Raw genomic sequence first — 26,170 nt, forward strand, 5'->3', positions numbered from 1 at the left:
ATTCAGGTCAATATTATAAAAACAAAGAATCCAATCGAAAAATGGGCAGGAGACCTAAATAGATATTTCTCCAAAGAAGAGATACAGATGGCCAAGAGGCACATGAAAAGCTGTTCAACGTCACTAATTATTAGAGAAATGTGAATCAAAACTACAATGAGGTATCCTCTCACACCAGTCAGAGTGGCCAACATCAGAAAATCTACAAACTACAAATGCTGAGATTTTGTGGAGAAAAGGGAACCCTCTTGTAGTGTTGGTGGGAATGTAAATTGATACAGTTACTATGGAGAACAGTATGGAGGTTCCTTAAAAAACTAAAAATAGAATTACCATGTGACCCAGCAATCCCACTACTGGGCATTTACCCAGAGGAACCCATAATTAAAAAAGACACATGGGGCTTCCCTCGTGGCACAGTGGTTGAGAGTCCACCTGCCGATGCAGGGGACATGGGTTCGTGCCCCGGTCCAGGAGAATCCCACATGCCACGGAGCGTCTGGGCCTGTGAGCCATGGCTGCTGAGCCTGTGCGTCCGGAGCCTGTGCTCTGCAACGGGAGAGACCACAACAGTGAAAGGCCTGCATACCGCAAAAAAAAAAAAAAAAAAAAGACACATGCACCCCAATGTTCATTGCAGCACTATTTACAATAGCCAGGTCATGGAAGCAGCCTAAATGCCCATCGATAGACGAATGGATAAAGATGTGGTACGTATATACAATGGATTATTGCTCAGCCATAAAAAGGAACAAAATAGTGCCATTTGCAGAGACGTGGAAGGACCTCGAGACTGTCATACAGAGTGAAGTAAGTCAGAAAGAGAAAAACAAATATTGTATATTAACGCATATATATGCAATCTAGAAAATGGTACTGGTTTGCAAGGCAGAAATAGAGACACAGATGTAGAGAACAAGCGTATCAACACCAAGGCGGGTATGCTGGGAGGTGTGGTGGTGGTGGGATGAATTGGGAGATTGGGATTGACATATATACATTAATATGTATAAAATAAATAGCTAATAAAAAAAAGTAAATGGATAAACAAGGCTATTTTTCAAAAAATATTTACAAAATAAGTGAGTAAATTTGGCCTGCAGGTCATAGTTTCCCAACCCATCATTTAGTCTGTTTGCTTTTCTTTCTTTCTCCTGTTTACGTTTCATATAATTATACTGTCTTTAATTTTGTCTTCATATTTTTTCCATGTTTTCTTTATTTTTTTGGTTTGTTTTTTGTTGCTTCTTTCGTGACTCCTTTGGGATGATTGAATATTTTTTAATACTCTGTTTATGTCCTTTCTTGCTTCTTATTTCTTTTGTTTTTAAAATTTATGTATTATTTGCTCTAGTATTAACAATATTCTATCCCTCCCAAATTCTAACTATTTAACTATCCTTAAATTCTATTTTGAGTCAATATTATTGTTTAACACCTGATTCTTCACAATTCCACCTTATTATTTCACATTTGATGCTTCTTACTTCCCAGTTCCTACTTCCCATTTTCAAAATATTATACCGTTCAACTGTAGAATTCCATTAGTTTTCCCTTATGTATTGTGCCGTTGTTTGCATATCCTCGATTTCTTTCATATGTTATAAACTCTACCATATAATTTTATTATTCTTGCTTTTGCAAAAAACAGTTATCTTTTAAAGAAGGAGAATGTTATAGTCTCTTATATAACCCACTATTTATTTTTTCCAGTGTTCACCTTTCTTTCCTGTAGATCTGCCTTTTCATGTGGCATACTTGCCCTTCTTTCTTTAAAATTTCTTGTAGTTTATGTTTGCTGCAAATAGTTTTTCACTTTTCTTTATAATAAGATGCATTTATTTTACCTTACTTTTAAGTATAATTTTTATTAGATATAAAATTTTTAAATAGCAATTTGTTTCAGAATGTTAAAGATGGTGTTCCATTGTTGTCAAGACTACCTTGTTTAAATGAGTAGTCAGCAGTTATCTTTACCACTTTTCTTACAGTTATATGTCTTTCTCTGACTGCTTTATCTTTTGTTTTCAGCACTTTGAGTATGATTTACTTTGGTGTAATTGTCTTTGATTTTATCATTTTGGAGGTTTACTCAAATTCTTGACTTTGTAAGTTAATTTTTTTTCCCCATCAGATTGAGCTTACTTTTAGTCATTATTTCTTTAAATATCTATCTATATGTCCTATTCTTTTCTGCCTGAGACTTCTAGTATACATATGTTTGATTATTTGACATTGCACTGTAGGTTCATTTTTCTTCAAACACTTTTTTCTCCCTTTTCCTCAGATTGCATAATTTCTGTAGATTTCTCTTCACTGACTCTTCTGTCATCTCCAACTTGCTGTTAATCCCATCCAGTAATTTTTTAAAAATTTATTTATTCATTTCTTTTTTGGCTGCATTGGGTCTTCATTGCTGCACATGTGCTTTCTCTAGATGTGGCGAGCGGGGTTACTCCTCATTGCAATGCATGAGGTTCTCATTTCAGTGGCTTCTTTTGTTGTGGAGCATGAGCTCTAGGCATGCAGGCTTCAGTAATTGTGGTGTGCGGGCTCTGTAGTTGTGGCTCACAGGCTCTAGAGTGCAGGCTCAGTAGTTGTGGCGCATGGGCTTAGTTGCTCTGTGGCATGTGGGGTCTTGCTGGACCAGGGTTCGAACCTATGTCCCCTGCATTGACAGGTGGATTCTTAACCACTGCACCATCAGGGAGGTCCCCATCCAGTAATTTTTAAAGTTCATTTATTATTCTCTTTAGTTCTAGAGTTTCTATTTGGCTTTTTAAATAGCTTTCATTTCTCATCTGTGACTATCTGTTCTCTCATTAAGGTCATGTTTTCCTTTAATTCTCTGAACATATTTTTCTTTGGTTCATTGAATATCTATTTATTAGCTGTTTTAAAGTCATTATCTACTATATGTAACAACTGTTTCATCTCTGGGTTAGTTTATTTTGATGTATTTTCTCTACTATATGTCATATTTTTCTGTTTCTTTGTACATCTAGTAGTTAATATATACTGACATTATTAAAACGTTACAATATTAGGAGGTGTTAATGAGCTCCCTCCACTGTGATTGGCATGGATGCCAATATCCACTATCACTGCTTGACCTCTTAACATCTCTGTTCATTCTCAACCAGTAGAAGTGAGTCCCTAAAAAGTCTCATGTATTTTTGTCCTGCACTTGTATAGCTCAGTCCTTGCCTGAGAACTTGCAGGGAATACTACTCAGACATCTGAGACCTCTCTTCTACACAGCTTCTTCCTTTCTGACTCCTTGCCTTGCATATTCCATCTACTTCAGCTTCCTTGAATTCTAATTACTGCCTTCTAAGTGCAGTAGGGTCATGTGCTTTGCTTGGATCTCAGCTTGCTTTACTGAGGTTGGAAAATTGTTCCTAAGGAGAGTGTTGGGGAAATGATGGAGCTTTCCCTTAACTCATAAAGTGCAGTTTTGTGCTGCATGTATAATGCCCAGAAAGATTTACCTTATATATTTTGCCCAATTTTATGGCTGTTTTTAGTGAGTGGACTAATCCAGGGATGGTTACACTATTGTTGCCAGAAATAGAAGTTTCTCAAGCTTCCTTTCTGATTGAGGTTTTTCTGTTCTTTTATTCCCTCTTTGCTGGTTTGAAGTTAATATATTTGACTTCTGTTTTTTAGAGATTGACCATAAAATCTTTGCTTGCACACTTAAAGTCTAAATTTAATCTCTATTGTCTACTCCTCAGCAATGCAAGATATTACAACTTAAATTCAATTACCTCTCTTCTTTTTTGTAAAATAATTAGTTCAACATTTTTTTGTTATTCACTGAATTAAGCATTATTATTAATATTATTTTAAATAAGTCACGGTTGATTAAGTTTACCCACATATTCACTAATTACTTTTTTCTTTTTTTCTAGTTCCTTTTGTGTCTCAGACTTCCCGTCTATGATTATTTTCTTTCTGCCCCAAATCCTTTCTTTAAAAATTTTTTGGTATGGATCTATTGGCAGTAAACTCTGTTTTGATACATCTGAATATTTATTTCAATTCTGCCTCAAATTATAGTTTGGGAATAGATGTCTTAACCGACAGCTATTTTTTTGTGTGTATTAGAATGTATTATTTTCTAGTCTTCTGGCATCCATTGTTGTTTCGAGAATCTGCTGTTGATCTATTTATCACTTGCTTGTTGGTAATTGTACTTCCTAGAGTCAGTTGGGGATTCTTGATTTTGTTTGTTGAAATAAGAAAAAGAAAATTAAGAAAGCTGTACAAGACAGAAAAAGCAGCTAACCAAAGAAGTGGATTTAGTGGAAGATCAGCCTGATTCCACATGAAGCTCTGCATCCTAAGGGTACAGAGAAATGTCCCACATTTGGGTCTTTGTTATCCCTTGATTAGTCATTCTTTGGCAGTGGTCTGTCCCCAGAAGGAGTATGGAAACTGAGCTATTTCTAGTAAGCTGAAGGCAATTATCAAAAAAGTGTAGGTGTGAGTCCACTGGCTGATATGGCCAGCGAACCAACAGAGTCTACTAAAATAGTCAATCTTTTATTTCTGGCTGTTTTTAGGTCCTCTTTGTCTTTGATGGTATTCAGCAGTTTCACTATTGTCTATAGGTATGAATTTCTTTTTATTTAACCTGCTTGGAAAACATTGTTTCCTGGACACCAAGTTTCAATTCTGAAAACCTTTAGCCAGTTGTCTTTCTGGGTATTGCCTGTTCCAGGCTGCAAAATTTAAGAAGAGTAAATGCCTCCTTAAAATTTTTGCCCTAGCTGCCTCACTTGCCTCACCCTAGGTCTGGCCCTGGCCTCTCTTCCATTCTCTCTTATTTTCCTTTCAGGGAATCTGATTGGTCACATATTCTCTCCTTCATCTTACATATGTTTCATCACCTTTCCTTTCTTTGTTGTATTTTATATATTTGTGCAAGTGTATCTTTCAGTTTATTAACTCTCTCTAAAGTTGTGCCCAATTTTCTATTCAAAGCATCTATTGAGATTGTAATTTTACTTATTTTTTCCTGAAGTTTTCTTTTAAAATTCCAATTGGGTTTGGTTTTTTTTTGCGATACACAGGCCTCTCACTGTTGTGGCCTCACCCGTTGCGGAGCACAGGCTCCGGACGCACAGGCTTAGCGGCCATGGCTCACGGGCCCAGCTGCTCCGCGGCATGTGGGATCTTCCCGGACCGGGACATGAATCCGTGACCCCTGCATCGGCAGGCGGACTCTCAACCACTGCGCCACCAGGGAAGCCCTCCAATTGGTTTTTATACTCTGTTTTTCCTTTCTCATGTTTTTGTTCCCTGTTTTATATATTTAGTAGTATATTCATTCTATGTTATATATGTGACAATTACAAAGTCTGAAGTCCTTGGCAGTCTAATTCTGCTGTTTGATGCTTCTTTGGACTCTCCTTTATGAAGGCCCATTTTCTTGTTGGTTATGTTACTTTGGAGCTCATTTTTGGCTTTTTAAAAATTCTGGGAATCCTAAGAGGTTTGAAATGAGGTTATATTACTTTGGAGGGGATTTAATTTGCTTCTTTAAGTTAATTTCTCTGTTTGAAGTTTGTCAGGTTTTGTAATCAGTGTAATCCAAGCCCAAAAGCCATAGGGGAAGAACTATGAGTTATGCATTTTTAGAAGAATGATTTTCTTCTCTACTCCAAGCTAGGGATGTCACAGATCATTTTCCCCTTGTCACTTTCCCTTAGTAGAAGGCATTTAAAAATTTTCATACCCTTTTGGGCTTTTTGATATTCTTAATTCCAACTCCCCCATCATTTTCTTTCTTTCTTTTTTTTAAAAAAATATTTATTTATTTATTTTTGCCTGCATTGGATCTTTGTTGCTGCATGGGGGCTTTCTCCAGTTGCAGTGAGTGGGGACTACTCTTTGTTGTGGTGCGTGGGCTTCTCATTGCGGTGGCTTCTCTTGTTGTGGAGCACAGGCTCTAGGTGCACGGGCTTCAGTAGTTGTGGCTCCCAGGCTCTGGAGCACAGGCTTAGAAGATCCCACATGCCCTAGTTTCTATGCGGCATGTGGGATCTTCCCAGGCCAGGGATCCAACCTGTGTCCCCTGCATTGGCAGGCAGATTCTTAACAACTGCGCCACCAGGGAAGTGCCTCCCCGATCATTTTCAAACCTAAAGTCTTGTCCACTATTTCCTGTCAGACTATTAAAATCCAAGGCTTCAAGATCCTACTATTAGTGAAACACTAGCAGGGCACTCATGATTTTTGCATGTGGATGCTACTATTGTTTCAGCTCTGTCTTCATTTTGGCACGGTAAGGTCATTCTTATTTCATTATGAGCTGAACAATGCATTTTAAAATATGTTTGTTGTATTCTAGTAAGCATTCTAGATGTTTTGAAGCAGGGGCCTTTTAAAAATTACTACTGTCTGTGTTACGAGAAGCAGAAATCTCCTGATTGAGCACCATACAGTTTTTATTTTTGCCCCCCTTTTTTTCTGTAATACTTTGGTAGTGGAATATGGAGACATTCAACTGTAACTTCCTTTTTATAGATTACTTCCTTTTCTTGAATTTAGATATTCAAGATATTTAGATATTGTTTGGGTTTTCTGTGCACAAATACTTTCAGCATGATAAAATTGTCTTTTACTGTGTTAGTTTTGTCGTTTATATACTCCACCAAATTTGTTGACTCCTAGAACAAGGGTGAAAGTAAGAGTTAATTTAATTTAAAAAATTTTTAATGGGTTAGTTAATTTCCAAATTTTTGGACAAAGTTTTATACTTGTTTTAATGCATTTAGGCACAGAACCCACCTATAAATAAAATATGACTATCTGACTAATATGGCAAATTATCTTTCATTATCCTATGGGGGTAGATAATGTCAAATAGAAAGACTGTAAAGAGGTGCAAAACTTCTCTTTTTGGGCCAAGTCAGTATGAAAGTGGGCAAAGTGTTCTTCAGGTCTTTCCTAAATTGTTATTTTAAAGATTAAGAGTAAAATATATTAAAAACTTATCATAGTAATTAGCTTGAGAAAGAGGCCAATAAAATGTGCTCATAGCATTTTTCAAATATAAGGTGTTAGTTCAGTGATATTATTATGAATGATTTTTAAAAAATTATCTTTTCTTTCATCACTTTTAATCCAATGGACTAATAATAGCTTATTTAAGCCTCCTGCATTGATATTAAAATTTATTTTTGATGTCTTCTGGATTCCTAATTTCCCTCTTTTGCTCTCTTTTTATTAGTGGTACTTTTATTTCATTTTTACTGGTGGTGATGTGTACTAGTATGTCCTGATTGGCAATTTTTTTGACATTTCAACCCAATTTACTTCAGTGTACATTTCTGAAAGATAAGGATATTTATTTTATGTAACCAATTTATGTTTATCACAGCTGATGCAATTAAAATTATTTCCTTTTTACTATCTAATAAGCAGGTCATACTCATTCTTTATTTTCCTATTGGCAGAATTTTAAAGAATGATCTTCCTTGATGCTATATAGTCAAGCAAATTAACCTTCTTGCCTCAGCTAGCTCGTATGTTGGAAATCCATTCAAGAACCAACAGCAAGAGATAAGGTGGTAAAGAAATTTGATAATTTTTTTCACGATATGGGTACTAGTGCTTCATTAAAATAGTAAAAATGCACTTACTAGCCCAGAATTTTATATTACAAAATTTGTCTTATTTTAAGGTTTATGTTTTTTGCATTAATTTACTGTTTTTGAAACTTATTTTGATGGTTTTCCATATGGATATTTCTCTTTGAGGGTTTTATTATTACTTTTGATTTTGGTTGTGTTGATGGCGGTTGTTTCAGCCAGAAGCAGAATCCTGTATTGCTACTAAGATATTTTTCTGGAACCTTTTCAGGACAACTTATTTACAAAAACAGGAAACCCTAGGGCAGTTTGTAAGTGAATACCTGAAAACTAAGGAAATCTGAGAAGAATTCACAAAGGAACTGAGATCAACATTGTGCTATAACATAGCATAAAATCTTCCAGGATTTAGAGAAAACAGTAGCTACTCTGCTATTGATCGTTTAATTTAGGAGCTCTCTTAGACATTTACAAGGCTATACACCAGAGCTAAAGCATGTCAGCTCTGCCTGTCTCTTTCCAATTGATGGCATTTGTAGTCACTTGGGGGGGGATACAACATGTCGCAAACAAATAGCTTTACAGACAGCCCTAGAAAGGAAGCTTCTGTTTTACGTCCTCAAGAGTTAGTTCAGTAAAATTCACTAACACTGCAGGCAGTAAAGCTGATAGAGACAGTGAAGCCCTCAATAATAATTTTAACAGACCAAAACACTTAGTGGTAAAATTGATAAGAATACCTTTCACAAAACCTACAGAAATAAATTAGCTGAAGCAAGGATTAAGAAAACCTTTAGTTTAGAGGAATATATTATCTAAAGCAAGTTTCTTAAACTTTAATATTCCTAGAGATCACTTGTTGGTCTACCATTGGTCTAGGGTGGTGCCTGGAATTCTGTATTTCTAACAAGCTCTGAGGACATGGTGAGGCTGCTTGTTTATGAACCACCCTTTGAGAATAAAGGGCCTGGAGTCTGAGAATTTGACTTTGGCAATAGCATGAGATAAAAGGTGAGAAAAATATACAATAAAATGTATAAAAAACAATTCAGAGACAAGTACTGAATGTATATGTGTGTTTAAATGTAAGTGGCATGATATATGTAAATTGCTTTAAAAACTTAGGAGATAGTACCCCCTCTAAATTCAAAGTATAGTGTGTTTGCAATTCTAATGAATACATGAAAAATATAAAAAATAGCAAAGATATACATAGAATAGAAAATTTTTATACAACGTACATTTAGAGTACAATGGGAAGCTTTGCAGTAAGGATTAATATTAATATATTTAAATAATAAGACCACAGGACAGAATATGTACCATAGTAATGGCAACTCACATGGAAATAGCAGAGGTACAGTATCAGTGGAAGAGTTAAGGGAATGGGATTGGTGATAGCTACCTGCCTTCAGATCCTCCTGCCTTTGCTCACTAGCTCTGTGGCTCAGGTAACTTCCAGTAATCAACCTGTCCTTCACTCTCCTCATCTATAAAATGAGATAATAGCGTACACAGCAGTTAAGATTGTTATGAGTATTAAATGTATAAGACAACAACTCAGAACAATATCTGGTTTATATTTGACAGCACTAAATGTTTATTTTTTATTATCACAATAATAATAATAAGGTACTTCTAATTCAGACCTAGAATTTTAAAAATAATGTTCAAAAAGTAGAAGTTTTCTTGGGTCCATTTTCTTGCTAAATTGCCTGTGGGAAAATATTTTCATTATTTATTTGAATAAACAATAGAAAGTGAAAAATTTAAGTAAATAAAATTATCCGTGAAATTAGACTATATCATTTAGAGAAGACTGTTTTCATCAACTGAGAAAAGGTCTAAATATTAAAAAACAAAAGGATAGATTTTAATTATTCCCAGTATTCAGTTTTTTGTATGTTTTAAACATGGAATGTGGCTTTTTTGTTGCTATTTATTTCTGCCTTTTCCTCTGGCAGGAAATGCCTGGGCCTGATTGTCACCTTTGTGGTTTATCCATTATTGATGCTTAATCTAGGTATAATTGTAATAAAGAGATGAAAAACTTTTTTGTATCTTATTGCTTGCAGACAGAGATAAATAAGTGTTAATTGTATTTCTTCTTTTATATGTATATTTTCTTTCCAAAGTTTAAATGCAGACACTTCTAAAAACCTACAATTCTAAACCTTCGTTTTGTTTGTGTTTTTCTTCCCTGAAATAATTGTTTCATAAAATAATAAGCAAGGGAAAATTAGAAAAGTATCCAGTTGGCAGCAATTTTAGTATTTGCAAAAGGAAATAATATCAAAGGTCAGGTATAGTACTTAAAATCTGTCTCTAGGTATTTTCCATTGTAGCCCAAATTAAAAAAATTTCTCAAACATATGTACTGTTAAATATGCAAATATGCTTTAAAATGGCATATACATAACATTTTATGCTAGATTCCCTTTTATTAAACAAAATCAACGAGTTGTTCAATTTGGGAGGAACGTTATATGTTAAAAATATGAAAAGTGGCTTGTGTTCCAGGGAAAACACTAATGTTCTGTCTCCAGCTGCTGTCCTGAGTCATTGAACTTGTAGATGCTGAGGAAAAACATTTACAGATTGAAATCTGCTCTTTTATTTCTTCCCAATCATCTTTAAAATCAGGGATCATCTTAAAATTTATTTGTGCCTTTTTTTCAAGTGGTTCAGAAAGATGGGTGGAGATTCCAATGCCACTTAAAAAAACTTATTGAAGTATAACATGCATATGGAAAAGTGGGAAAACCTTAAGTGTACAACGTGATAAATTTTTGCACAGTGAACACAGCTGAAGATCCAAAAAGCAGGTCAAGAAAGACACTAATATCAGTACCTCAAAAGCTCCCCTTATGTCCTCTTCCCACTCACTATTTAACCTACAAGATGTCCCTCCCACATTTTATATAAGTGCTGTCATGTTGTATGTACTTTTTTGCATATGACTTCTTACCCTAAATGTTGTTTGTGATATTCATCCATGTTGTTCATGTAACTGTGGTTTGTTCATTCTCATTAGTATATAGCCTTTCATTGTATGAATAGATCTTAATTTGTTCACCTGTTCTATTGTTAATGGAGATTTGGGCTGTTTCCAGTTTTTTCCTACTGTAAAGAGTCCTACTATGAACATTCTTGTACATAATTTTTGGCAACCATAGTATGCCTTTAGAGTGGTTATAAACCCAGTAGTGGAATTTGCCCAGCCATAAGGTATTGTATATGTCCACCTTTAGTAGATACTACCAAATTGTTTTCTAAAATTACGCCAGTTTCTACTCTCTGCCCACATCAAGCGGATGTGACAGTATCATTGTTCCATATTCTTGTCCACTCTTGATATTTTCTGTCCTTTTAATTTTAGTCACATTTGTCTGTGTGTAGCGGTATCTCATTGTGATTTTTAATTTGCATTTACAAAGGACTAGAGTTGAGGAAATTTTAATATGTTTATTGAAAATTTGAATGTCCTCTTTTGTGAAATTTCTGTTTATGTCTTTTGTCCACTTTTCTATTGAGTTGTCTGCCTTGTTCTTATTGATTTATAGGAGTTTATTTAAATATCGTGAATATGAGTCATTACCTGATATATGCATTTCAAAGTTTCTTCTTGCACTCTGTGGCTTACCATTTCATTGTCTACTTGGCATCATTTGATGAGCATTAGTGTTGTTTTTTTTTGAAACCTGTTTTCTGGGTGAGAATGAAACTTTATTTTTCTCCTAGTTTTACTGAGATATAATTGACACACAGCACTGTATAAGTTTATCTGGCTTACATACATTATGAAATGACGACCACAGTAAGTTTAGTGAACATCCATCCTCTCACATAGATACAAAATTTTAAAAATATATTTTTTTCTTGTAATGAGAACTCTTAGGTTTTACTCTCTTAACAACTCTCACACATAACATACAGCAGTGTTAATTATATCTATCATGTACATCACATTCTAGTATCTATTTATCGCATACTTGGACATTTGTACCTTTTGACCAGCTACATCCAATCCCCCCTCCCATGCTCCACTTCTGGTAACCACAAATCTGATCTCTTTTTCTATGAATTTGTTTGTTTCTTTGTTTTTGAAGTATAGTTGACCTGTAGCACTAAGTTAGTTTCTGTTACATAACATAGTGATTCGATATTTCTGTACAAAAGTTCTTAATTTAAATGTAGTCAAACTTACTGTGTTTTCCATTTATGGTTACCACTTCCGTTCTCTTTAAGAAATCATTGTCTACGCCAAAGGGAAAGATACACTCTTCTAAAAGCTTTATTGTTTTATCATCCACATTTAGATATACAACCTTCTGAAACATATTTTTGTATGTGTAGGAGTTAAGATTCACTTTTTACCACAAATGGATGTATAATTCAGTCGGTATGATTTAGTAGAGTGGTTGCCCTCTTCCCACTGCTCGACATTGTCACACTTGCCATAATTTACTTGTATAATTAGTTGTCATAATTCGTGTAGGTTTGTTTCTGGACTCTCTTTCATTCCATATATCTGTTTGTCTGCTTTTGTACCAATTACACACTTGTTAATGACAAGAGCTTTCCAATAAGTTTGATATCTGGTAATTGAAGACCTCCAGTTTTATTTTTCTTTAATATCACCTTGACTAATCTTGGCCCTTTGTTATGCAATTTCTGTCACAGAACAAGATTCCTGTATAAATTTTAGCTTGTAAAATTAAAACAAAAAAAAACTACTGTGATTTTGATTGTGAGTACACTGAATACATGGATTAATTTGGGGAGAATTGATAACCTTATTATACTGAGTCTTTCAATCTATGAGCATGATGTATCTCTTTTTGTCTGCTTTATTTTCTCTAAGTAATGTTTTATGGTTTTTTGGTGTAGAAGTCATAAACATCTTTTGTTAGGTTTATTCCAGGGTATTTGAGGTTTTTAATTCTATTTTAATAATGTATAATTTCTATGTTTTGTTTGTTTGTTGTTATATGGTAGCACAATTGATTTTTGTACAATGACCCTAATTCAGTAACCTTGCTAAATTTACTAGTTAGATAAAACTAATAATTTTTCTGCAGACTCAATATTTGTTAGTTTAATTTTAAATCTATTTCATTACTCATTAAAAGAAAGGGATTTAAAATTATTGTCTCCATTGTTATTTTTATTTAAAAATATTATTGGAATTTTTGTTTTAAAATATTAACTGAATGGTAGCATTAACTGATTTTCATAATAAAAAGAAAAGCTGGACTCTAGGTGAGAGAGTAGGAAGGCACGTTAGCATTTCAGTAGGTGCTAGTAAAATTGGAATTACTGCCTCTGCTCTGTCCTCACTTGGCATCACACTCTTGAGTAAATGAGTCTGGCCTTTAGTTTTCTCATCTGAAAAATGATGACACTGGACTAGATACGTTTTAGTTCCTTTTTACCTTTTTAGTTCCTTTTAGGGGTGGATGACTCAGACAACTTTTGGGTGACTGGTTGTGCTTTCAGATTTTTTTCCTTTCTTCTACTCTGTGGCACTGTGACTTGGAGTGGGGGCAATGGGCCTCTTATGATCTCATTTTGGGGGAGGGGAGTAGGGGGGCCATGCCCACCCAGGACTCTTGTGTCCCCTATTCAGGGCCCTTGGGAACTTATGTCTCCTTGAGATGCCACACATTGGCTATGGGATACTGGGATTCTGTCTCAGGTTCATGTCTGTAGAAACTTCCCTCCCTCCTCTAATGCCCCCTAATTGCTTCTATGTCATGTTAAATGCTGAATGCTGGTTTTCTCAGAGTTCTCTCCAGTCTGTTCCCTGGAAGGTAGTCTGTTAGTCCTAATGCTCCTATTACCATGTTCATGTGGGGTTTAAACTTAGAGAAGGAAATAATGACTCGATGTTTAACCCTTTCCTCTTCTATCTTCTCCATACAACTCTTGAACCCAGGGTAGTTTTCCATATCCTTTACATCATACCCTACATTTTCTGTGCTCTTGACATTGCAGAACTCTGTGATCTAGTTCTCTAGGTCCGACTTCCAATATGTTAATGACAGCAAAGATTGTGTTCTTTAAAATCCTGTTTTCTCTAAGGAAAGCTTGATCTACAAGACTATAGTCTTGTTCTGGACCAAGAATTCTTGTTAGATGTCAAACTCTAAAACACCTTTCTTTTTTTATTTATCTTATAACGATCCTAATCCTTTTTGAGGCAAGTGCTACCCCTGGCAGACAGGTGAGGTCAGACATAGAAAAATGCAAAAGTATTAAATGTAGATATATTTCCAAATAATAGCATCCTTGTTATATGATGGCCTATCTTCTCTCTCATTTATCACTTCCCTCTGCCTCCTTCCTATCTGACATATTTGTTCAAATGTTCTTTAAATTTTGCACAACAATAGGGATTTGTTATGCAATTTCTGTCACAGAACATGGTGAGATATTTATGCTGCATGTTAGCTCTGTCTTATATTGGTTAATAGATATTTAATACAGAGCAAGTGGCTATGTTCTTATTAGGACTCTCCTTCCCATGTGCTGAGTATTGAATTAAGCACTGACGGGGATAGGTGAGAAGCACAAGACACAATAACGGTCTTTTAGGAACTTAAAATATAGTTGGGAAGACGTGACAGCACAAGACAACCCAAAAAGGCAATATAAATTATAGGCATTGATTATAATTGGTGTACAAGGTCAGAGAATGATAAAATCAACAGAGTCCAAAGTACCTGGGGATCACTTTCTGGAGAAGTTGGCATTAAAACTTTAATAAGGCAGTAAATTTGAAGGTGTTGAAAAGTAAGAATTGAACCACAAGCAGAAGGAATAGACATGGAGAAAAGGAACTGGGATAGAAGAACATGGGAGCCATTGAGCACCTTCCTGACTGAAAAGGAGAAGTTATATTGAAGAACAATGTAAAATTCATGGAATGTTCAGGAAACTTAAAAAAAAATCCAGTAGACGTATTTTACAATTTGTAGCTGCTTCCCCCATGGGTCTTTTAAAGCGCAAATTATGAAAACTAATATCACAGGCTGTAAAACTGGAAAATTTTGACCTCTTAAGGCAATAGCTATCAGACAGCAAAGTGATATATGAGACACATTACCTTGTAGAAATTCCCTAGTAGGAGCATGAGAGCTAGTTGGACGATCCCTACATTCCCAATACAAAAGGGGTGTGGGATCTGGAAATTAAAGGCTGATTTCTTTTTAGTGAACTGAGGTTTCACTAGCCATGTCCACAAGGAGGTAGGTTGTGTACCACTTCCACTTTTCCCCTCTCAGTGCTAGAAAGAGGTGCATCAAGGAGACTCAGTGAGAGTTTAATATGTATTCCTTGAAGTCTTGGAGGTGGCAGTAGAGACAGTGCTGGTTTCTAATGAATGTAAAGGCCAGGAGATGAGCTAGTGAGCAGCTCATGGTAGAACAAAGGAAAGAGGCTGAATTGGGATTAGCCCATTTTCCCAGGGTTTGCTGGAGAGTTCCCTGTGGAGCAGATGTGTGCAGTGAACGTGAACGTCATCATGAGGCTGTCTAGGTCCTGTCCCCAAAGGCTACCCTGAGGCTGAGCTGGTCTCAGCAGATAGAAACTGAAGGTGTCACTTGGAGCTGAGGATATAGTAAGTGATAAAGTGAGATGTATGACTCCCATCAAGGGCTGTACAGATGAAAGGTCCCCAGTGATTGGAGAAGAGGGAGCAATCACTGAAGAACCTGGAAAAGAATCCATTGGTTAAGAATCAGCGTTAAATATATAGCAGCCCACTTAGATCAGTAACCAGAATGTCACCTTTCCTTCTCCATTGACCACTTCTGTCCCCACCTCCCCTCTTTAACTCCACTCCCATATTCCAGAGGCATTGGAACCAAGGTTAACTGGCTGGGGAGGAAGGACCTGGAGAAACAAAAGGGGACCTTCTTCACTGGCTGCCGGTTTCCACTGCAGCAGATCCTAGCTATGGAGGGTAGACAATTTGAAGTTCAAGTCAGCTTTTTGTATGTAGCTGGGTATTCTAATTTCTAAATTGAGACTATGGTGAATCAATGTAACTATAAGTTTTTTTGTTTGTTTGTTTGTTTGTTTTTTTTAAGCCTCAAGTGTTCAGGGTATGGGTAAAGGCCTAATTCTTATTGGCTCAAAAGATGTTGTATTAGTTTCCTCGGGCTGCTGTAACAAACTACCACAACCTGGGTAGCTTAGAACAGGAGACATTTATTCTCTCACAGTTCTGGAGGCAAGATGTCCAAAGTCAAGATGTCAGCAGGGCCATGTTCTCTCTGAAAGTGCTAGGGGATCATGACTTTCTCAGCTTCCGGTGTTGCTGGCAATCCTTGCATTCCTTGGCTTGTAAGCACATCTCTGCCTCCCTAGTTACATGGACATCTCCCTCTGTGTCTTTTTCTTCACGTGGTATTCTCCCATCTGCGTATATGTTTGTATTTGTGTCTCATCTTATGAGGACACCAGTCATATTAGATTAAGGGTCTACCCTCACTCCATGTAATGTCACCTTAACTGCCATCCCTACTTACCTACTTGACAGACTTAGTCTTTCCAAGTCCTTCCCTCCTGTGAAATTTTCTTAGACCAAACAGGACTGATGGTCAGGACTGAGTGTACATCAGTTCAGTTATTCTGATAGAATTTTTTTTAAAGATTATTTATTTATTTAAAATTTATTTTATATTGGAGCATAATTGATTTACAATGTTGTGTTAGTTTCAGGTGTACAGCACTAAAGTGATTCAGTTATGCATATACATATGTCTATTCTTTTTCAGAGTCTTTTCCCATATAGCTTATTACAGAGCAGTGAGTAGAGTTCCCTGTGCTATACAGTAGGTCCTTGTTGGTTATCTATTTTATATACAGTAGTGTGTGTATGTTAATCCCAAACTCCTAATTTACCCCTCCCCCTGCTCCCCTTTCCCCTTTGGTAACCGTAAGTTTTCTATGTCTGTGAGTCCGTTTATGTTTTGTAAATAAGTTCATTTGTATCATTTTTTAGATTCCACATATAAGAGATATCATACGATTATTTTTAAAATGACCCTTTCCTAACTGCAGAATATTCTTTCAATTTGTTCTGTTGCTTCAACACATTGTATGTTGTTGTTGTTGGTTTTTTAACATCTTTATTGGAGTATAATTGCTTTACAATGGTGTGTTAGTTTCTGCTTTATAACAAAGTGAATCAGTTATACATATATCCCCATATCTTTTCCCTCTTGCATCTCCCTCCCTCCCACCTTCCCTATCCCACCCCTCTAGGTGGACACAAAGCACCGAGCTGATCTCCCTGTGCTATGCGGCTGCTTCCCACTAGCTATCTATTTTACATTTGGTAGTGTATATATGTCCATGCCACTCTCTCACTTTGTCACAGCTTACCCTTCCCCCTTCCCGTATCCTCAAGTCCATTCTCTAGTAGGTCTGCATCTTTATTTCCGTCTTGCCCCTAGGTTCTTCTGACCATTTTTTTTCTTTTTTTTTTAGATTCCATATATATGTGTTAGCATATGGTATTTGTTTTTCTCTTTCTGACTTACTTCACTCTGTATGACAGTCTCTATGTCCATCCACCTCACTACAAATAACTCAGTTTCATTCCTTTTTATGGCTGAGTAATATTCCATTATATATATGTGCCACATCTTCTTTATCCATCCATCTGTTGATGGACACTTAGGTTGCTTCCATGTCCTGACTATTGTAAATAGAGCTGCAATGAACATTTGAGTACATAACTCTTTTTGAATTATGGTTTTCTCAGAGTATATGCCCAGTAGTGGGATTGCTGGGTCGTATGGTAGTTCTATTTTTAGATTTTTAAGGAAGCTCCATACTGTTCTCCATAGTGGCTGTATCAATTTACATTCCCACCAACAGTGCAAGAGGGTTCCCTTTTCTCCACACCCTCTCCAGCATTTATTGTTTGTACATATTTTGATGATGGCCATTCTGACTGGTGTGAGATGATATCTCGTTGTAGTTTTGATTTGCATTTCTCTAATGATTAATGACGTTGTGCATTCTTTCATGTGTTTGTTGGCAATCTATGTATCTTCTTTGGAGAAATGTCTATTTATGTCTTCTGCCCATCTTTGGATTGGGTTGTTTGTTTTTTTGGTATTGAGCTGCATGAGTTGCTTGTATGTTTTGGAGATTAATCCTTTGTCAGTTCCTTCATTTGCAAATATTTTCCCCCATTCTGAGGGTTGTCTTTTCATCTTGTTTGTGGTTTCCTTTGCCGTGCAAAAGCTTTTAAGTTTCATTAGGTCCCATTTGTTTATTTTTGTTTTTATTTCCATGTCTCTAGGAGGTGGGTCAAAAAGGATCTTGCTGTGATTTATGTCATAGAGTGTTCTGCCTATGTTTTCCTCTATGAGTTTGATGGTGTCTGGCCTTACATTTAGGTCTTTAATCCATATTGAGTTTATTTTTGTGTATGGTATTAGGGAGTGTTCTAATTTCATTATTTTACATGTAGCTCCAGTTTTCCCATCACCACTTATTGAAGAGGCTTTCTTTTCTCCACTGTATATTCTTGCCTCCTTTATCAAAGATAAGGTGACCATATGTGTGTAGGTTTATCTCTGGGCTTTCTATCCTGTTCCATTGACCTATATTTCTGTTTTTGTGCCAGTACCATATTGTCTTGATTACTGTAGCTTTGTAGTATAGACTGAAGTCAGGGAGCCTGATTCCACCAGCTCCGTTTTTCTTTCTGAAGATTGCTTTGGCTATTCGGGGTCTTTTCTGTTTCCATACAAATAGTGAAATTTTTTGTTCTAGTCCTGTGAAAAATGCTGTTGGTAGTTTGATAGGGATTGCATTGAATCTGTAGATTGCTTTCGGTAGTAGAATCATTTTCACAATGTTGATTCTTCTAATCCAAGAACATGGTATATCTCTCCATCTATTTGTATCATCTTTAATTTTTTTCATCAGTGTCTTATAATTTTACGCATACAGGTCTTCTGTCTCCTTACATAGGTTTATTCCTAGCTATTTTATTCTTTTTGTTGCAATGGTAAATGGGAGTGTTTTCTTAATTTCCCTTTCAGATTTTTCATCATTAGTGTATGGGAATGCAAGACATTTCTGTGCATTAATTTTGTATCCTGCTACTTTACCAAACTCATTGATTAGCATCTTTAGGATTCTCTGTGTAGTGTATCATGTCATCTGCAAACAGTGACAGCTTTAATTCTTCTCTTCGGATTTGGATTTCTTTTATTTCTTTTTCTTCTCTGATTGCTGTGGCTAAAATTTCCAAAACTATGTTGAATAATAGTGGTGAGAGTGGGCAACCTTATCTTCTTCCTGATCTCAGTGGAAATGGTTTCAGTTTTTCACTGTTGAGGATGATGTTGGCTGTGGATTTGTCATATATGGCCTTTATTATGTGGAAGAAAGTAACCTCTATGCCTACTTTCTGGAGGGTTTTTATCATAAATGGGTGTTGAATTTTGTTGAAAGCTTTCTCTGCATCTATTGAGTTGATCATATGGTTTTTCTCCTTCATTTTGTTAATATGGTGTATCATGTTGATTGATTGGCATACATTGAAGAATCCTTGCATTCCTGGGATAAACCCCACTTGATCATAGTGTATGATCCTTTTAATGTGCTGTTGGATTCTGTTTACTAGTAGTTTGTTGAGGATCTTTGCATCTATGTTCATCAGTGATATTGGCCTTTACTTTTCTTTCTTTGTGACACCTTTGTCTGGTTTTGGTATCAGAGTGATGGTGGCCTCGTAGAATGAGTTTGGGGGTGTTCCTCCCTCTGCTATATTTTGGAAGAGTTTGAGAAGGATGGGTGTTAGCTCTTCTCTAAATGTTTGATAGAATTCGCCTGTGAAGCCATCTGGTCCTAGGCTTTTGTTTGTTGGAAGATTTTTTTTTTTTTTTTTTGCGGTACGCGGGCCTGTCACTGCTGCGGCCTCTCCTGCCACGGAGAACAGCCTCTGGACACGCAGGCTCAGCGGCCATGGCTCACGGGCCCAGCCACTCCGCGGCACATGGGATCTTCCTGGACCAGGGCACGAACCCGCATCCCCTGCATCGGCAGGTGGACTCTCAACCACTGCGCCACCAGGGAAGCCCTGTTGGAAGATTTTTAATCACAGTTTCAATTTCAGTGCTTGTGATTTGTCTGTTTATATTTTCTATTTCTTCCTGGTTCAGTCTTGGAAGGTTGTGCATTTCTAAGAATTTGTCCATTTCTTCCAGGTTGTTCATTTTATTGGCATATAGTTGCTTGTAGTAATCTCTCATGATCTTTTGTATTTCTGCAGTGTCAGTTGTTACTTCTCCTTTTTCATTTCTAATTCTATTGATTTGAGTCTTCTCCCTTTTTTTCTTGGTAAGTCTGGCTAATGGTTTATCAATTTTGTTTATCTTCTCAAAGAACCAGCTTTTAGTTTTATTGATCTTTGCTATTGTTTCCTTCATTTCTTTTTCATTTATTTCTGATCTGATCTTTATGATTTCTTTCCTTCTGCTAACTTTGGGGTTTTTTTGTTCTTCTTTCTCTAATTGCTTTAGGTGTAAGGATAGGTTGTTTATTTGAGATGTTTCTTGTTTCTTAAGGTAGGATTGTATTGCTATAAACTTCCCTCTTAGAACTGCCTTTGCTGCATGCCATAGGTTTTGGGCCGTTGTCTTTTCATTGTCATTTGTTTCTAGGTATTTTTTGATTTCCTCTTTGATTTCTTCAGTGATCTCTTGGTTATTAAGTAGTGTGTTGTTTAGCCTCCATGTGTTTGTATTTCTTACAGAGTTTTTCCTGTTATTGATATCTAGTCTCATAGCGTCGTGGTCAGAAAAGATACTTGATACGTTTTCAATTTTCTTAAATTTATCAAGGCTTGATTTGTGACCCAGGATATGATCTATCCTAGAGAATGTTCCATGGGCACTTGAGAAGAATGTGTATTCTGTTGTTTTGGATGGAATGTCCTATAATTATCAATTAAGTCCATCTTGTTTAATGTATCATTTAAATCTTGTCTTTCCTTATTTATTTTCATTTTGGATGATCTGTCCATTGGTGAAAGTGGGGTATTAATGTCCCCTATTATGATTGTGTTACTGTTGATTTCCCCTTTTATGGCTGTTAGTATTTGCCTTATGTATTGAAGTGCTTCTATGTTGGGTGCATAAATATTTACAATTGTTATATCTTCTTCTTGGATTGATTCCTTGATCATTATGTAGTGTCCTTCTTTGTCTCTTGTAATAGTCTTTGTTTTAAAGTCTTTTTTTCTGATATGAGAATTGCTACTCCAGCTTTCTTTTAATTTCCATTTGAATGGAATATCTTTTTCCATCCACTCACTTTCAGTGTGTTATGTGTCCCTAGGTCTGAAGTGGGTTTCTTATAGATAGCATATATACGGGTCTTGTTGTATGTTGTTTAATGATGGTTTTTTCATGAATTACTTACAAACCTTTCTTCCACTAAACTGTTTTTCTTGAATCCTTTCTATTTATAATGGTTTCTCTAAAGTCTCTGGTGTACCCTTCCTTGCAATCGGAGCTCAGTAGATGTTTTCTGAATTGGATTGAATATTTACAAGAGCAGACAGGGGTCAGTTGCTTTAAGTGAATCTTGAAGTATCCCAATTTCTTGGAGGACATATTTAAATTAAAACCCCCAGCAAAGTCAAAGGAAGCTACTGCAGTGGGGTGAGAGGTTACTCATTCTCCTGAAACGCTGTTTAATCTTTTTCTCTTACCTGCCCAAAGACCTAAAACAACTCTTTATTTCCTTTGCCATCACAGAGTGTGACTAATAAATCAGCAAATCAAGTAACAACCAGTATGGTAAGATTTTAATCATTCCACCATGTGGCTCATCAGGGCAGTGATTTTCAAAGGGGTTGCAAGATTTTTTTAAAAAAAGGAGAACAATGATAATAATAGTAATAGTAATGTTCATGATTATCTTGGCTAACATTCATTAATTCTGTGTCCTTTCTGTGTATTTATCTCACCTATTTATCCTGTCAGTTCTCTGAAGTAGAAAGAATTAGCATTCTGATATTACAGATGAGAAAGGAATGTTTACAGAGTCTAATTTCCTTGCCTAATTTCACACAGCTAGTAAGATGTTTTGGTGATTGCAGTTATATGACTGTTCTTATAATGACTGTTACAGTCAAATAATCAACGTTGCTTTTAAGTGTTAACATTTCTTCAGTCAAATAACTTTCTTAAGGGGTGAATTTAAAATTCTTACCTATCTATGATAGTCCTTCCTGGAGAGCTATGGCTTAGACTTGAATTTCTTATCTTGCAGTGTGAACATTCTGATAATGATGCAATAAAATCTTTTATGGGACACTCCTCAAGATGGTTATATGCTAAGGGAAGGAAAAAGATACATTTTCATAACTTTTGACTCCTATAAAGTACTTTTCTCCTCAGTGCAGCATAGAAAAGCTCTAAAATTGCAGCTCCTAAGGAGGGTAATCTGCAATTATTTACTAAGTCAATCCACAATATCTCATTTTATCATTTTTGTGGAAAGACAGAATAGAAAAATACCCAGACTTGCATGAACATTTTAAAAGCCATACTCGCTGGGGGAGGGAGGAAACTAATTTAGATAATTGCAAATTCCATTTCAGTCTGTTGCATTCCAAGTAAATGTTCTGTCCCAACATGGATTACATCTTATCTTTTGAAATGATTGAAGCTAATTCTTTTCCTTGCTCGAGTGCTAGTCTTGTTCCCATGTGAGAAAAGAGAGAGAAGCAAAGAAAACAGGGCTGAGGATCTGTGGCAATCACCCTTGTTTTCAGCTGCAGGGGAGAGGGGGCCTTTGGGGAAGTTATTTGTCATTTAAAGCAAGTGGTTCCCAAGGCAGCTGCTGAACGGAGCTGAATATTTTGTTAAATGATTTTCTTCTCTGACCTTTATTACTAATAAATGTTTTTAAGAAGCATTTAAAGGGTGAAAAGAAAGGTTGTTTTTATTAATCTCTTTTCTTTTTACCCACAGAACCCAAAGAAATGGTGTCACCTGGCAAGAGATCTGCTATCCTTTATGAAAAATCAGACCAAGGTAATGCTTATTTTAATATATATATTAGTCTGTTTAACTCTGATACATTCAACTGGTTGGTTTTTCTTGATTACTGGTTTTAACTATGGAATAATCCATCAAAAAAGTAAATCATTATCTGAAAAGTAAAAGGAATGATTTTGATGACCATCATATTTAGGAAGTGACCAGTAAATTTTAAAATATATGTTAGCTTTTGAAGCACTGTGGTTAATGATGAATTTTCCAACACTACTCTTGTATTTATGTTAATGTGTGGATAGGATCTTGACTAGAAGATTGTACTCTGTTTGGAAATAGGTCCAATTAGTGTATTACATTTACAAATGGTAGACAATAAGAGAATGAGATTCTTTTAATTAAAATTTTCCTCTTATTTAAGCATCAGTCAGATGGCTTTACATATTATTTTTTTAATAGACAAAAAAGTTCAGTACAAATTCCTAGAAAAACTTCATCGAGTTTGACGAAGACACTCTTACACAAAACATATATTTTCTTTGGAAAGATTGAATTATGTCATACAGTTGTTGAATAGCATGCCTGATTATACTCAATGATTGCATATTTAGTTGCTAAATTTTCCAATTGCTATGTGATTTGTTTACATATGTTAGCATAAGAATATGAACAATCATGCAAATATTCTAATGACATATACGTGTAAGCAAAGTGGGGCGTAGATGCAGATATAAAATGTGTGTATGATTTATGAATAAAGGTGATGTCTCAAAAGAGTTTTTAATAGAAAAGTTTCTGAAAAGTTAGAATTGTGTTGGGAACTAAACCCATCTATCAATACTATCTGCTTATATAGCTATGAAGATATGATGTCGCTTTGTATATAGCAACGCACATACTGGATTTGTTGAAATGTGTACCAGGTCACATACTAATTGGAACTAACTGGGTTCTATTTTTGACAAATTGTCGAATTCCTATAAAACAAATGAGTGCTGAAACAAAGGAAGCATTTGAATTTAATGGACATCAGCAGAAAACTGGTTTATGAACTTTAATTTGCAGTGGAGCAAAAATAGTTAGGTTGAATTACAAACTGGGGTGTTTCTACTTATTTTTGGCTTTTAGTTAATGCTTCAAGGGAGGCGTAAACCCCTTAAGGAAGTAGCTTCTCTCCTGTAATGTTGATTTTCAATTGTAGGTCCACTATACTAAAATGTTAAGTCAAACTATAAGGCATTTTTAAATGGTTAATGAAATCAATGGAGGGTTTCCTTTAGCTTAGAACTATTAACTGTGACTCCCTAAAGAGAGGCATTATAATGAAAACTAATACCTAGACAGTATGTGGAAGGGGTTGAAGCTGAGTGCTGTGATATAAGCATAGGGAGATGTATGGTAGAAAAACGCTGGCTGAGGCGGAATCAGTAGAAGATGACACAGTAAAGACAGAGAAGGAAACACACTGAGTGAGATGGAGCTAATGAAGAGAGCACAGACCACCCAGGATGCATTCATGTGAAATTTTTCTTTTTTCAGAGGTATGTATATACTAATACATTCAATTTTGTTAGGCTTTGATTTCATTTATTTAAGATAGGGATAAACTTACTTCGAACTGAATGTAGCAAAGAGGGAGTTGCGGTGTAGGAGGGAAATTCCCATTAATGTGGCAGAATATCCAGCATCATGTACCCGGAGTAACAAAGTTTGCTTCTCCCCGATGTGCCAATAAAGAACCAGTTCTGTATATTGACAGTCCAAGCGCTCTGGTCTGATAACACTCCCAAAGAGATTATACTCTAGGATGCTGGCTTTTGTGTGGAGGTTGGGAGTGAGGTGTGAAAGAGTAACTGGCGTGGGAGAAATGGTGTTCATGTCATCACCTCTTTAGGTTGGTCCTTTGGACTCATTAAAATAGGGGTGTTTGCAACTTTATAAAATATTCCTGTTAATAAGGCAAAGAGTGCTAATGTTCTGATGCTCTGTCTCTATTATCCTAAATGGGATATATGCATTTAAATTTCAGTGTTTAAATAGTAGAAGTTCAAGGCATATTAGTGAAGGTGCTAGTTTTGGACAAATGGGACCATTCAGCCTTTCTCAGTTGCACGCGATGACTAACACACTCATTTTGTGTACCATTAACTCTGGCAATGGGGCTCGGAGAGCAATCTTTTGGGTTAACAGGAACTTTTGTGTGTGCAGATACCTGGAAGTTCTACATTTGACTTTTTCAAAAAGGGTCTAAAATAAGTTTTCATGTAGTGCTTCGCTATGTAAAGTTATTGATGTCTGTTGGTCACAATATTCTTAATTTTGTTGCCCCAAAATAGAGGCAACTTAACCTAGTTGGGTTAAAATATCCTTCTCTGTACCTAGTAAGATTATGCACAAAAATAGAGACCATTATTCTGTTCTATTTTTACACAGGTTTATATGTCCTGGAAATAAGTTGAATTTCAATTAAGAAATTTTCATGTTTGTAATTTATTTGTATTATGTAGGAATATTAAGTATTATTTTCATATATATTTAACTTCCCTGTAGGAAAGTGAAATGGGATATTAAGGGTTCAGCAGTTTTTTGATGTACTCTAAATACATTTTTGATAATTGAAAATAAACTGTTATAAGGCTAGTATACAGCGTTCTTTATGTTCTAGGGCACTAAGAAATAAGGTATAAATATATTGTTTAGAGATTGGTTTCATTGTGGTTTATTATTATTGGCTGTAGAATATTTTGTAGGTGTAGCACACGTTGAAAATTTTTTTAAAGAATAAAATTCTTCTGATATTTTAAGAGCTTATTACAAATTATATTTTATATTATTTTTTATAAACTACTATAAAGTAACAATGGAAAGTAAAGCACCAGATTTTCAGGTTGATTAATAAGTTAATGACCATGAATTACAATGAGGGTTACAAATACCTCTACACATGTGATGAAAGGGGTGATGTAATTGTCACGATGCTTGGACTCATTCACATAGGATAGACACAATGCTTTACAGAAATAGGGCTATAACATCAGGCATATACGCTCCGAAAGAGAATTTAAACTGAAAGTCAGAGAACAAATAATTGAACACTTTCACTGAGAAATGATTAAAAAGTAATTCTTAAAGAGGACTTTATATGAGGAAGAGTTCTTATGATCATTTTTATGAATTTGCCTTTTTTGTTTTTTTATGATTTTCATCATTTGCCAAAGTTCTTGGTACTCTTTACTTTACTCTTCTGAGTGTTAGATTCTGTGGGATACTCCATCTTTTTAAAACTTTAAAGAAAACTCCCAAGAATAGTCTTGATGGAATAGTCATACAGAAGCCATAGCATTGTCTAGAATTGTCTCCTGCTAATGTTCAAGTTCTTGCATCGACTCCCCACATATGTTTCTTACCGTATTGGTTTCTCTCTTACTACACTGTATACCCTAAACATTCTTGTCTTTCCTTATGCTGATAACTCCACTCAGAATGTCCAGTCTTCTTTTCCCTTGTTCCAAAGCCTACATACCTTAAAAC

At 35.7% G+C, this 26,170-nt stretch overlaps 1 protein-coding gene across 8 annotated transcripts in view; it reads left to right on the forward strand.

Moving 5' to 3' along the window:
- INPP4B (inositol polyphosphate-4-phosphatase type II B) overlaps positions 1-26,170 on the forward strand; it is a 721,154-nt gene that overhangs the window by 111,423 nt on the left and 583,561 nt on the right. For all 8 annotated transcript variants that reach the window (XM_060299724.1, XM_060299726.1, XM_060299725.2 and 5 more), the window contains one exon: positions 22,616-22,678. The gene's annotated coding sequence lies outside the window, so the exon portion shown is untranslated. The remainder of the gene's footprint in view (positions 1-22,615; positions 22,679-26,170) is intronic.

This window comes from Globicephala melas, chromosome 5 (assembly GCF_963455315.2).
Source record: "Globicephala melas chromosome 5, mGloMel1.2, whole genome shotgun sequence".
Taxonomy (NCBI): domain Eukaryota; kingdom Metazoa; phylum Chordata; class Mammalia; order Artiodactyla; family Delphinidae; genus Globicephala; species Globicephala melas.